The sequence below is a fragment of the Octopus sinensis genome, unplaced genomic scaffold (assembly GCF_006345805.1).
Source record: "Octopus sinensis unplaced genomic scaffold, ASM634580v1 Contig15901, whole genome shotgun sequence".
Lineage (NCBI taxonomy): Eukaryota > Metazoa > Mollusca > Cephalopoda > Octopoda > Octopodidae > Octopus > Octopus sinensis.
The window spans coordinates 30,001-42,500 of NW_021833991.1; the positions used below are offsets into that span (position 1 = coordinate 30,001).

At 39.3% G+C, this 12,500-nt stretch overlaps 1 protein-coding gene across 2 annotated transcripts in view; it reads right to left on the minus strand.

Moving 5' to 3' along the window:
* LOC115230611 (probable bifunctional dTTP/UTP pyrophosphatase/methyltransferase protein) overlaps positions 1-12,500 on the minus strand; it is a 37,317-nt gene that overhangs the window by 23,696 nt on the left and 1,121 nt on the right. The window lies entirely within an intron of this gene.

The window sequence follows — 12,500 nt, forward strand, 5'->3', positions numbered from 1 at the left end:
TGGCTGAGTATCTCATGAACATCCTTTTAATACCAGCCTGTCTGAAACTGCTCGTGATTCTATGACACATTCTGTTTTAAAATAAACTAAGTTAAATCTTCCATCAAAATTCCATGTTAGATTACGTCCCCAAAACCAGCTTAATGATGACGAAGTTATTTTAGTAAATTCTTTATTATTCTTTGAAGATGAATTGAAACAAGGGCAGTGTATTTCAACAGATATATGGTAACAAAAGGGTTAAAGTGATCTAAATTAAAACCTTCCATCAAAATTTCAAGTCAATTTGTAATCCCAAAATCAGCTTATTAAGGACAGGTATTTTGATAGTTCCCTTGCTAATTTATATACACCCATTTTTTAACCATATTTCTGTTGAGATGCTCTGTGTTTCTTTCAATTAAGTTTAAATATAATAAAGAATTTAGTAAAATAACTTAGTTACCATTAAGCTAGTGTTAGGAACATAAATTGTGACTAAGGTTTGGTGGAAGATTTTAATTCAAAACTTTTGAAAACCAGACGTTTGTACTAGAGAGCCAGAGCTGGTTTCAGTCAGGTTGGTATCAAAAGGATTAAGAATTGTTTCTCTATTATATATATTTTAACCTTTTTGTTACCATATTTCTATTGAGATGTTCTGTGTTTCTTTCAATTACTTTAAATATAACAAAGAATTTAGTAAATTAACTTAGTTACCATTAAGCTAGTGTTAGGAACATAAATTGTGACTAAGGTTTGGTGGAAGATTTTAATTCAAAACTTATGAAACCAAGACATTTGTACTCAGAGCCAAAGATGGTTTCAGCCAGGTTGGTATCAAAAGGGTTAAGAATTGTTTCTCCATTATATATATTTTAACCCTAAGATGCTAGGATTGCAAAGCAAACTTCTTCACCATTTACCACTTATTGGGTTGGTGCATAATTATTGCAGCTTTTTTTCAATCAATTTTATTCAACAAAAACAATAACAATATTTAACAAAAACATCTTTAACCCTTTAGTGTTCGGATTACTCTGTTAAATGTAATATTTTTTTACTCAAATTCTTTTTAATTAATCCTGCATTATCTTATAGCTTTTGAGGTTCAGTGATGTGATTGCTTATTTTTAGAATGTCAGTGTAGGTTAGGTGTGAGAGGCTAGATATCACCAGTTTGAATATAAAACATATAGAATATTTGGGCCGGATATGGCCGGTTTAAACACTAAAGGGTTAAACGGCGGTCTGACCGTCTGCCAAGCAAATGGGAAACAGTAATTGAAGTGGATGGTGAATATGCTCCGGAATAATCCTTTAAAGATGTTTTTGTTACATGTTGTTATTGTTTTTGTTGTATAAAAGCCATGCATGCATACATACATGTATGTGTGTGTGTGTGTGTGTGTGTGCACGTGCTTGTGTTAGTTTCTCAACAGTTGACAGCCAGTGTTGTCGACAAGTCTTGTCCAATCCATAAACATCATCATCATCATCGTTTAACGTCCGTTTTCCGTGCTAGCACAGGTTGGATGGTTCAACCGGGGTCTGGGAAGCCAGGGGCTGCACCAGGCCCAGTCTGATCTGGCAGTGGTTCTACAGCTGGATGCCCTTCCTAACACCAACCACTCCGTGAGTGTAGTATAAAGCAGTTGTAAAAATATACAATAATGATTTTGACGATGATGATGATGATGGTGGTGGTGGTTTTTAGTTTTTGTCATTATAGACAAAAATAGAAGCCTTCAACCATGTTAAAGTCACTATATATGAAATTCTTCATTCATTGAAGATATTTGCTTCTGTAACAATTCCAGTACATGAAGAGCAGAAAATCTGTTGCTAAGGAAAAGACTATAAGGGAAAAAACAACAAAGAAACCCGCAGATAATCGTTTAAGTAGAGATTATACCGGAAATCCACCATCGTCTGACATAAAGACGTCTAAATACAAATATTAATTTAAATTTAGCTCTGCTAATTGATGAGATTTTAACGTAAGAGAGAGAATGAAAAGCAGAAATTTCAAAGAGAAATTGTGCCAGTCAGTTTGCTGTTCTCGTCTGTCTAAAACAGGTTCTGAAAATATCAACATTCAAATGGATTTGTTGCAAAATAGTTTTGTCTCTGTGGATAGTAAGATATCCAGTGTTTGAAATAATTCTCACCCTGCTTTCTAAAAAAAGTTACTAAATGCTTTTAAAAGCATTGGTTGTGACAGAAGCAACATTGGTTTAAAACAGTATTTTTTATATTTTATTTAACCATTTCGTTACCAACCTGGCTGAAACCACCTTTGGCTCTGAGTACAAATGTCTTATTTTCAAAAGTTTTGCATTAAAATCTTCCACCAAACTTTAGTCACAATTTATGTTCCTAACACTAGCTTAATGATAACTAAGTTATTTTACTAAATTCTTTGTTATATATAAAATTAATTGAAAGAAACACAGAGCATCTCAACAGAAATATGGTAACAAAAGGGTTAAAATATAATATAATATAATAGAGAAACAATTCTTAACCCTTTTGATACCAACCTGGCTGAAACCACTTTTGGCTCTGAGTACAAATGTCTTGTTTTCATAAGTTTTGAATTAGAATCTTCCACCAAACCTTAGTCACAATTTATGTTCCTAACACTAGCTTATTGATAACAAAGTTATTTTACTAAATTCTTTGTTATATTTAAAATTAATTGAAAGAAACACAGAGCATCTCAACAGAAATCCAGTAACGAAAGGGTTAAAGTGAATATACTTTGGAAAGTCACGACACAGTAATCATCTAGAAGAGGGGGTTTTCAACCATTTTTTATTTATGGGCCCCTTTAGTTTCTGGTGGACCCCATAACCATTTGATATTTAAAAATTCCTATTTTGTTTTCCCCCATTAACTTGTGTAGGTTGAACAATGTAAAATGTTAACCCTTTAGTATTTAAACCGGCCATAACCGGCTAAAATATTTAATGTGTTTTATGTTCAAACTGACCAGATCCAGGCTCTCACACCTACCCTACAATGTTATTCTACATTAAGTAATTACACCATCAAGATCTTGAAGATATGAGAAAATGCATGATTAATTCAAATCAATGGGAATCAATAGGCATTATGTTTGATTGAATAATCTGAACACTAAAGGGTTAAAGAAAGAAACCCAGCTGTTTCTTGCAATACATACCAATAGATACATCTGAAGCAAAACCTTTTTCTGGGGCCCTTAAGATACTATTGTGGATCCCCAATTTACTATTTTGTTGTGTGGACCCCACAAAATCTTATATGGACCCTCTGGAGCCATACAGACCCCAGTTGAGAACCACTGAACGAGAGAAAGCATCTTGTATGGACATGTAGTGTTAAAAATCACAGGAAATATATCAGTAGCCGAGAGAGACAGCGTTGAACAACAATGGTGGAATTGCTAAATTTAGATTCCTGCCTCTTTCAGCATCATTCTTATTTCTTTATTGCCCATGGAGGGGCTAAACATAGAGGGGACAAACAAGGACAGACAAAGGGATTAAGTCGATTACATCGACCCCAGTGCGTAACTGTTACATAATTTATCGACCCCGAAAGGATGAAAGGCAAAGTTGACCTTGGCGGAATTTGAACTCAGAACATAACAGCAGACGAAATACCTATTTCTTTATTACCCACAAGGGGCTAAACATAGAGAGGACAAACAAAGGTATTAAGTCGATTACATCGACCCCAGTGCGTAACTGGTACTTAATTTATCGACCCCGAAAGGATGAAAGGCTAAGTTGACCTCGGCGGAATTTGAACTCAGAACGTAACAGCAGACGAAATACTGCTAAGCATTTCGCCCGGTGTGCTAACGTTTCTGCCGCCTTCATCTTTCAGCATCACTAAGTAACAAGTATGCTGAAAGAGGCGGAAATCTAAATTTAGCAATTCCCACCATTGTTGTTCGAAGTATTCCACCTTAGCCCAGCTTAGTAATCCTTTCCACTGGAAGCACACGGCCTCAGATTTGGGGGAAAGGTTCAAGTCAATTACATCAACCCCAGCACGTAACTGGTACTTATTTAATCGATCCTGAAAGGATGAGAGGCAAAGTCAACCTCGGCAGAATTTGAACTCAGAACATGAAGACGAACGAAATACCGCAAAGCATTGTGCCCATCGTGCTAAGCCCATCACCCTTACCACATCTGCCAGCTTGCCACCCTTACCCCAACTTAATAATGACAAAATTATTGTTCTAAATTCTTCCTTATTCTCAAAATAATTGAAAGAAAAGCAGGGTATTTCTATAGGAATTCGGTAATAAATGGTTTGAAATGCATGATTTGCAGCAAGAGTTCCTAACCTATTTCGCATTGTGGACCAGTTCTATGCAAGACAATTTTTCTAAGCAAACAGCAAAACAATTTAAATGCACCATATGTAATTTAATTATAAAAGGCTACCTTGGCTTACAACAGTAATTAGTTCTGAAACACATCACTTAACACAAAAATAATCATTATAAAAAATTTATTAGCTTACATCATCATCATTGTTTAAAGTCCGTTTTCCATGCTGGCATGGGTTGGACAGTTTGTCAGGAGCTGGGAAGGCCAGGAGCCACACCAGGCCACATTGTCTGTTCTGGCATGGCTTTTACAGTTGGATGCCCTTTCTAACATCAACCACTCTGCAGAGTGTACTGGGTGCTTTTTATATGGCACTGGCACCTTAACCACTGCTTTTTACGTGGCACCAACACCAGTCAAGAAAGGTCGTTGCTAGTGCCACTGGACTGGCTCCTGTGCAGGTGGCACATAAAAAGCACCATTTGAGCGTGGCCGTTGCTAGTACCACCAAACTGGCCCTCGTGCCAGTGGCACGTAAAAGCACCTACTACACTTGTGGAGTGGTTGGCATTAGGAAGGGCATCCAGCTGTAGAGACCCTGCCAGATCAGATTGGAGTCTGGTTTGCCAGACCTCAGTCAAATCGTCCAACCCATGCTAGCATGGAAAGCGGACGTTAAACGAGGATGATGATGATGATGATGATGTAATGGGGCAATCATGAACACCCGCATGTGGCTGAAGCTGGGCACAGTGATTAAATAACAACTGAGTGAACTGTCAGTGGGGTAGTTGACGGGTGTGGAGGCGCAATGGCCCAGTGGTTAGGGCAGCGGACTCGCGGTCGTAGGATCGCGGTTTCGATTCCCAGACTGGGCGTTGTGAGTGTTTATTGAGCGAAAACACCTAAAAAGCTCCACGAGGCTCCGGCAGGGGATGGTGGTGATCCCTGCTGTACTCTTTCACCACAACTTTCTCTCACTCTTACTTCCTGTTTCTGTTGTACCTGTATTTCAAAGGGCCGGCCTTGTCACTCTCTGTGTCACGCTGAATATCCCAGAGAACTACGTTAAGGGTGCACGTGTCTGTGGAGTGCTCAGCCACTTACACGTTAATTTCACGAGCAGGCTGTTCCGTTGATTCGGATCAACCGGAACCCTCGTCGTCGTAACCGACGGAGTGCTTCCAGAGTTGACGGGTGTTAGTTTGATGTGTGCTGGTTTAACAGGGTAGATGAAGACAGAATACTGAGTATTGCATCTATATTCGTGTAGTACGGAGTGCATTCTAAGTTAACATATGTCATTCTGCAATAAGTTACTTCAGATACCCACAACCAACTATTTATTTGTGTAATGCTATTTTACACCAGCCGTGTATACCCTAGTCACAACAGGCTCTAGCACCACAGCTTTTCTTGTGCCACCAGCACCAGTGCTTTTATGTGGCACCACACAGGTGCTTTTGCGGAACCACATGAGCATTTTTATGTGGCGCCACATGGGCACTTTTATATATATATATATATATATATATATATAAGCGAAATCGAAATCGAATTGAACCAGCCAGGATCCCTGGTCTGGTGGTACGTAAAAAGCACTATCCGACTCGTGGCCGATGCCAGCACCGCCTCGACTGGCTTCCGTGCCGGTGGCACATAAAATACACCAATCTGACCGTGGCCGTTGCCAGCCCCGCCTGGCACCTGTGCAGGTGGCACGTAAAAAGCACCCACTACACTCACGGAGTGGTTGGCGTTAGGAAGGGCATCCAGCTGTAGAAACATTGCCAAATTAGACTGGAGCCTGGTGCAGCCTTCTGGCTTCCCAGAACCCCGGTCGAACCGTCCAACCCATGCTAGCATGGAGAACGGACGTTAAACGACGATGATGATGATGATGATATATATATTGTCCTTTTTGGGACACAAAACTCTGCATGCGAAGACCTGTTGAGGCAAGTGAAATCAAAACCGATCAAAAATCAATGGAAATTGTAGTTGTGATACAGTGCCGGTGGCATGTAAAAAGCACCAACCGATCGTGGCCGTTTGCCAGCACTGCCTCGACTGGCCTCTGTGCCAGTGGCATGTAAAAAACACCAACCGATCGTGGCCATTGCCAGCCTCGCCTGGCACCTGTGCCGGTGGCAAGTAAAAAGCACCCACTAAACTCACGGAGTGGTTGGCGTTAGGAAGGGCATCCAGCTGTAGAAACATTGCCAGATCAGACTGGGCCTAGTGCAGCCTCCTGGCTTCCCAGACCCCAGTTGAACCGTCCAACCCATGCTAGAATGGAAAGTGGATGTTAAACGATGATGATGATGATGGTATCTGAGTGCTGTGTGTGCCTCTGAGTGCCTGTGTATTTGCAGGTACTTCTGACTGCGTGTGTATGTGTTTATGTACACGTATTTCTACTATTAAATCTAATTACCTTTTGGCTATACACCTGTACTGGCTTTCTCATTGATAATGCTGTTCCCTGTCAATGTACAAATGTAATTCTTTCTCCCCAAATAAATTGCACTTGATGTCCAAGGCTCTGATGAAGCTAAAAGCTGTTATTCAAGCACTCAACTATAAGTTCACTGCATCTTACAGCAGAAACATCTGTAAGCCAATGAAATTCACAAGATAATCATTTATTCCTTTGCCATCTCATATATATATATATATCATTATCCTCATCATCATCGTTTAACGTCCGCCTTCCATGCTGGCATGGGTCAGATGGTTTGACTGAGGACTGGCAAGCCAGGAGGCTGCACCAGGTACCAATCTGATCTGGCAAGGTTTCTTCAGCTGGATGCCCTTCCTAATGCCAACCACTCTGAGAGTGAAATGGGTGCTTTTTAGGTGCTACCAGCCTGGGAGCCAGTCAGGCAGCACTGGCATTGACCATGCTGAAATGGTGCTTTTTACATGCCACTGGCGTGGGGAGCCAGTCAGGCGGCATTGGTATTGGCCATGACTAAGATTTCACTTGACTCAACAGGTTTTCTCAAATGCAGTTAATTGCCCAACGATTAAAAAGTATTTTTAAATGGGCCAATTATGCAACACTGGCATCAGCCACAGCTACAATCTCACCCGGTTTGCCAGGTCTTCTCAAGCGCAGTATATCTCCAAAGGTCTCGGTTGCTTGTCATTGCCTCTGTGAGGCCCAACATCCAAAGGTTGTGCTTCCCCCCCTCATCCTAGGTCTACCTCTTCCATAGGTTCCCTCCACTGATAGGGTGTGACATTTCTTCACACAGTTGTCCTCTTCCATCCACAACCCATGACCATACCAGTGCAGTCATCTTTCTTGCACGCCACATCCAATGCTTCTTATGTCCAACTTTTCTCTCAGGGCACCTACACTCTGTCATGTGTGCACACTGACATTACATATCCAGCGGATCATACTAACTGCATTTCTTTCAAGCCTATACATGGCCTCATCATTCACAGCGCATGTTTCACTGCCATGTAGCATGGCTGTTCACACACATGCATCATACAATCTACCTTTCACTCTGAGCAAGAGGCCCTTTGTTACCAGCAGAGGTAAGAGCTCTCTGAACTTTGCCCAGGCTATTCTTATTTCAGCAGCTACGCTCTCAGAGCATCCACCTCTGCTATTGACTTGCTCACTTAGGTAACAGAAATGACTGTGTGAATCTTTTTGTGTCTTTGTCCACCACCACCACTTGACAACCAGTGTTGGTTTGTTTATGTTCCTGTCACTTAGCAGTGTGGCAAAAGAGACCAACAAAGTAAGTACCAGTCATAAAATAAAAATAGTACTGGGATTGGTTCATTCAACTAAAAATTCTTCAAGACGATGCCTCAGTCTGAAACAAGTAACAAAAAACTTTTATAAATTCTAAGAGAGGCTGTGTGGTAAGTAGCTTGCTTACCAACCACATGTTTCCAGGTTCAGTCCCACTGCATGGCACCTTGGGCAAGTGTCTTCTACAATAGCCTCGGGCCGACCAAAGCCTTGTGAATGGATTTGGTAGACGGAAACTGAAAGAAATCTGTCATAATATATCATCTTCATCATCGTTTAACGTCCGTTCTCCATGCTAGCATGGGTTGGACAGTTCGACCGGGGATCTGGGAAGCCAGAAATGTGTGTGTGTATATGCTTGTGTGTCTGTCTGTCCTCCCAACATTGCTTGACAACTGATGTGTGTTTACGTCCCTGTGACTTAGCAGTTCAGCAAAAGACATCGAGAGAATAAGTACTAGACTTACAAAGAATAAGTCCTGGTGTCTATTTGCTTGATTAAAGGCGCTGCTCCAGCATGACCACAGTCAAATGACCGAAACAAGTAAAAGAAAGTAGAAGATATCAACTGTCTCATCTCGCCAATGAATTATGTAACTATCATCATCGTTTAACGTCCATCTCCCATGCTGGCATGGGTTGGATGGTTTGACAAGGGGCTGGCCAGGCAGAAGACTGCACCAAACTTCAGTGTCTGTTTTTGGCAGGGTTTTTACAGCTGGATGCCCTTCCTAACACCAAACACCCAGTAGACTGGACTGAGTGCTTTTTACGTGGCACAAGCACAGGCGAAGACAGTTTTGGCAAAGTATTTACAGTTGGATGCCCTTCCAACCACTTCACAAAATTTTCATCATGTATATTTAACCCCTTCGTTACTGTATTTCTGTTGAGATGCTCTGTGTTTCTTTCAATTACTTTAAATATAAGAAAGAATTTAGTAAAATAACTTTAGTTATCATTAAGCTAGTGTTAGGAACATAAATTGTGACTAAGGTTTGGTGGAAGATTTTAATCCAAAACTTATGAAAACAAAACGTTTGTACTCAGAGCCAGAGCCAGTTTCAGCCAGGTTGGTATCAAAAGGATTAAGAATTATTCTCTATTATATATATTTTAATCCTTTCGTTACTGTATTTCTGTTGAGATGTTCTGTGTTTCTTTCAATTAATTTTAAATATAACAAAGAATTTAGTAAAATAACTTAGTTATCATTAAGCTAGTGTTGGGAACATAAATTGTGACTAAGGTTTGGTGGAAGAGTTTAATCCAGAACTTTTGAAAACAAGACAATTGTTCTCCAGAGCCAGAGTTGGTATCAAAAGGATTAATGTCAGTTTTCCATGCTGGTATGGGTTTGACGGTTTGACTGGTAACCAGAAACTGCACCAGGTTCCAAGCTGATTTGGCATGGTTTCTCCTGCTGGATGTCCTTCCTAACGCCAACCACTCCAAGAGTGTAGTATGCACATAAAAAGTGAAGTGGACCAGTGCATAAGAATGTTGTTCACCATTAGTTCAAATAAGGATTCCTGGTTCGAATTCAAGTCTGAGACAGGCGATTCTTGTTTAACAGAGATTTAACCCTTTTGATACCAACCTGGCTGAAACCGCCTTTGGGTCTGTAGTACAAATGTCTTGTTTTCATAAGTTCTGAATTAGAATCTTCAACCAAACGTTAACCACAATTTATGTTCCCAACACTAGCTTAATGATAACCAAGTTATTTTACTAAATTCTTTGTTATATTTTAAGTAATTGAAAGAAACACAGAGCATCTCAACAGAAATATGGTAACAAAAGGGTTAAAATATATATAATAGAGAATAATTCTTAATCCTTTTGATACCAACCTGGCTGAAACCACCTTTGGGTCTGTAGTACAAATGTCTTGTTTTCATAAGTTCTGAATTAGAATCTTCAACCAAACGTTAACCACAATTTATGTTCCCAACACTAGCTTAATGATAACTAAGTTATTTTACTAAATTCTTTGTTATATTTTAAGTAATTGAAAGAAACACAGAGCATCTCAACAGAAATATGGTAACAAAAGGGTTAAAATATATATAATAGAGAATAATTCTTAATCCTTTTGATACCAACCTGGCTGAAACCACTTTTGGGTCTGTAGTACAAATGTCTTGTTTTCATAAGTTCTGAATTAGAATCTTCAACCAAACGTTAACCACAATTTATGTTCCCAACACTAGCTGAATGATAACTAAGTTATTTTACTAAATTCTTTGTTATATTTTAAATTAACTGAATGAAACACAGAGCATCTCAAAATAAATACGGTAACAAAAGGGTTAAAATGCAATCTTTTACTTGTTTAAACCATTTGAACTGTAACTATGCAGGGCCCAGTCGACCAAATCGATCCCAGTACTACTTTTAAACCATATATACCCCCTGGTTGCATTTTCACAATGCAAAACCTGCTCCTACCTGTTTGGACATGAACTCATCTGGAAGAATCTGACTGACCCTACGAAATGTCCAGTAGGGAGTCGACACCCAAAGCTAACAGTTGCATCCTGTCCTTCTCTTTCAGATGGTGAAAGCTTACCATAACGTTTAATCTAAATACAGTGAAATTTTAAGACTTCATTTTTTTATGGGCATATAATGGGTTAATGTCTGGTATTTAGTCTATCGGTCTCTTTTGCTGAATCACTAAGTTGCAGGGAACGTAAACAAACCAATAGCGGTTATCCAGCGGCGATAAACACAAACATTCAAATACACACACATACACAAAGGGATTTACACATGACGGGCTTCCGCACAATTTCCGTCTGTCAGATTAACTTGCAAGGTATTTGGCATTGATCAGCTCAGCACGACAGACGAAGACACAAGCCCATGGTGCCAGGCAATGGTACTACTTAAGAAGAGTGGTCCCGGTGCGCGCACTCGCGTATCTGCGCTAGCTAGTCGTGACTAGTCGATCCTTACTTTGTGTTTTTGTATTTTATTCACTTTGTTTAGAAAAATTATTTACTTTGTGTAAAAAAAATTATTTATTTTGTGTTTTATTTACTTTGCTAGGTAGTCGTTGTAGGATCGACTAATCACGACTAGCGAGCGCGGATGCGCGACTACGCGTACCAGGACCACTCTTCTTAAGTAGCACCCCACGCAATGGGGTTGAAACCGAAACCACGTGGTTGCAAATCGAACTCGTAAACCACACAGCCATGCCTATAAAATGATGTTAACAGCGCAGAATATTATAATCCTCATGGCAGAAATTCATCTTCTTTAAATATTCCTCATAAAAACGACACGGCAACAGATTTTCTCGTATCTTCAATCGAGAGATAAACATTGTCCTGTACCCGGACATTATCATTTACCTGCTTACACAACGAAGGGTTACACGTTCGACTATTTCTATTTAATATATATATATATATATATATATTATATGAAAACGTTAAAAAGACATATAATAAGTACACACAATAAGTACTCAGACCAAACCCAGTGTCTAAAATCCGATGTGAAATGAAAGGAGATGGGATTTGCACCATGTGGTGAAATCTGCTAAATTATTTCTGTACGTTCTTCTGTATAAATGACTTGAAGCCTGGTACTGCTCTGTTCATGCCTTATTATATATATATATGTATATACCTACATTTATATGTATATATACATGCATATATGGGTACAGGACACAAAAAAAAACGTAGAACACAACGAGAAACAAAAACATGGAAACGGACTATTTCAAATATATATATATATTGCAAAGGACATTAAAATGTTAATTTATTTATTTATTAAAATGATAATTATAATAACATACATACATGTAGCATATTAGGATCTTTTCGGTAAAGATCCGCATATTATTCTATGCATATAAAATAAGAATCCATTTAATACACTAGGTAAGTTAATTGCAATGCAATTAAAAAGCACTTTTGTATTTATAATTGGGTATTCTGCCAGCAGTATATTGGATAAGTATTATCCCTTAGTGGGTTGGACCTAAAACCCCTAACTTTCTTGGAGTTTATATATATATAAATTAAGATGGCTTATTCGCAATTTACAACGAAAAGGTACCAGTATAGACGTCACTAAAGTGGCGGAGGGTGCTAGTGAGCAACAGTATTGCTAGAAATAGGAGTCAGAACAACTAGCGACATACGGGCACTCGCCGGCCGTGGTGTCTCGTGCAAGGTACTCGCAGCGACGAACAGCCGTACATACATATAGGTACTACTTAAAAAGAGTGGTCCCGGTGCACGCACTCGCGCATCTGCGCTAGCTAGTCGTGACTAGTCGATCCTATAACGACTACCTAGCGAAGTAATATATATATATATATATATATAAAATTAATTAAGGGTAGAAATTGATATTTATCAATTAAGACCAGTGGTCTAGCATAATAA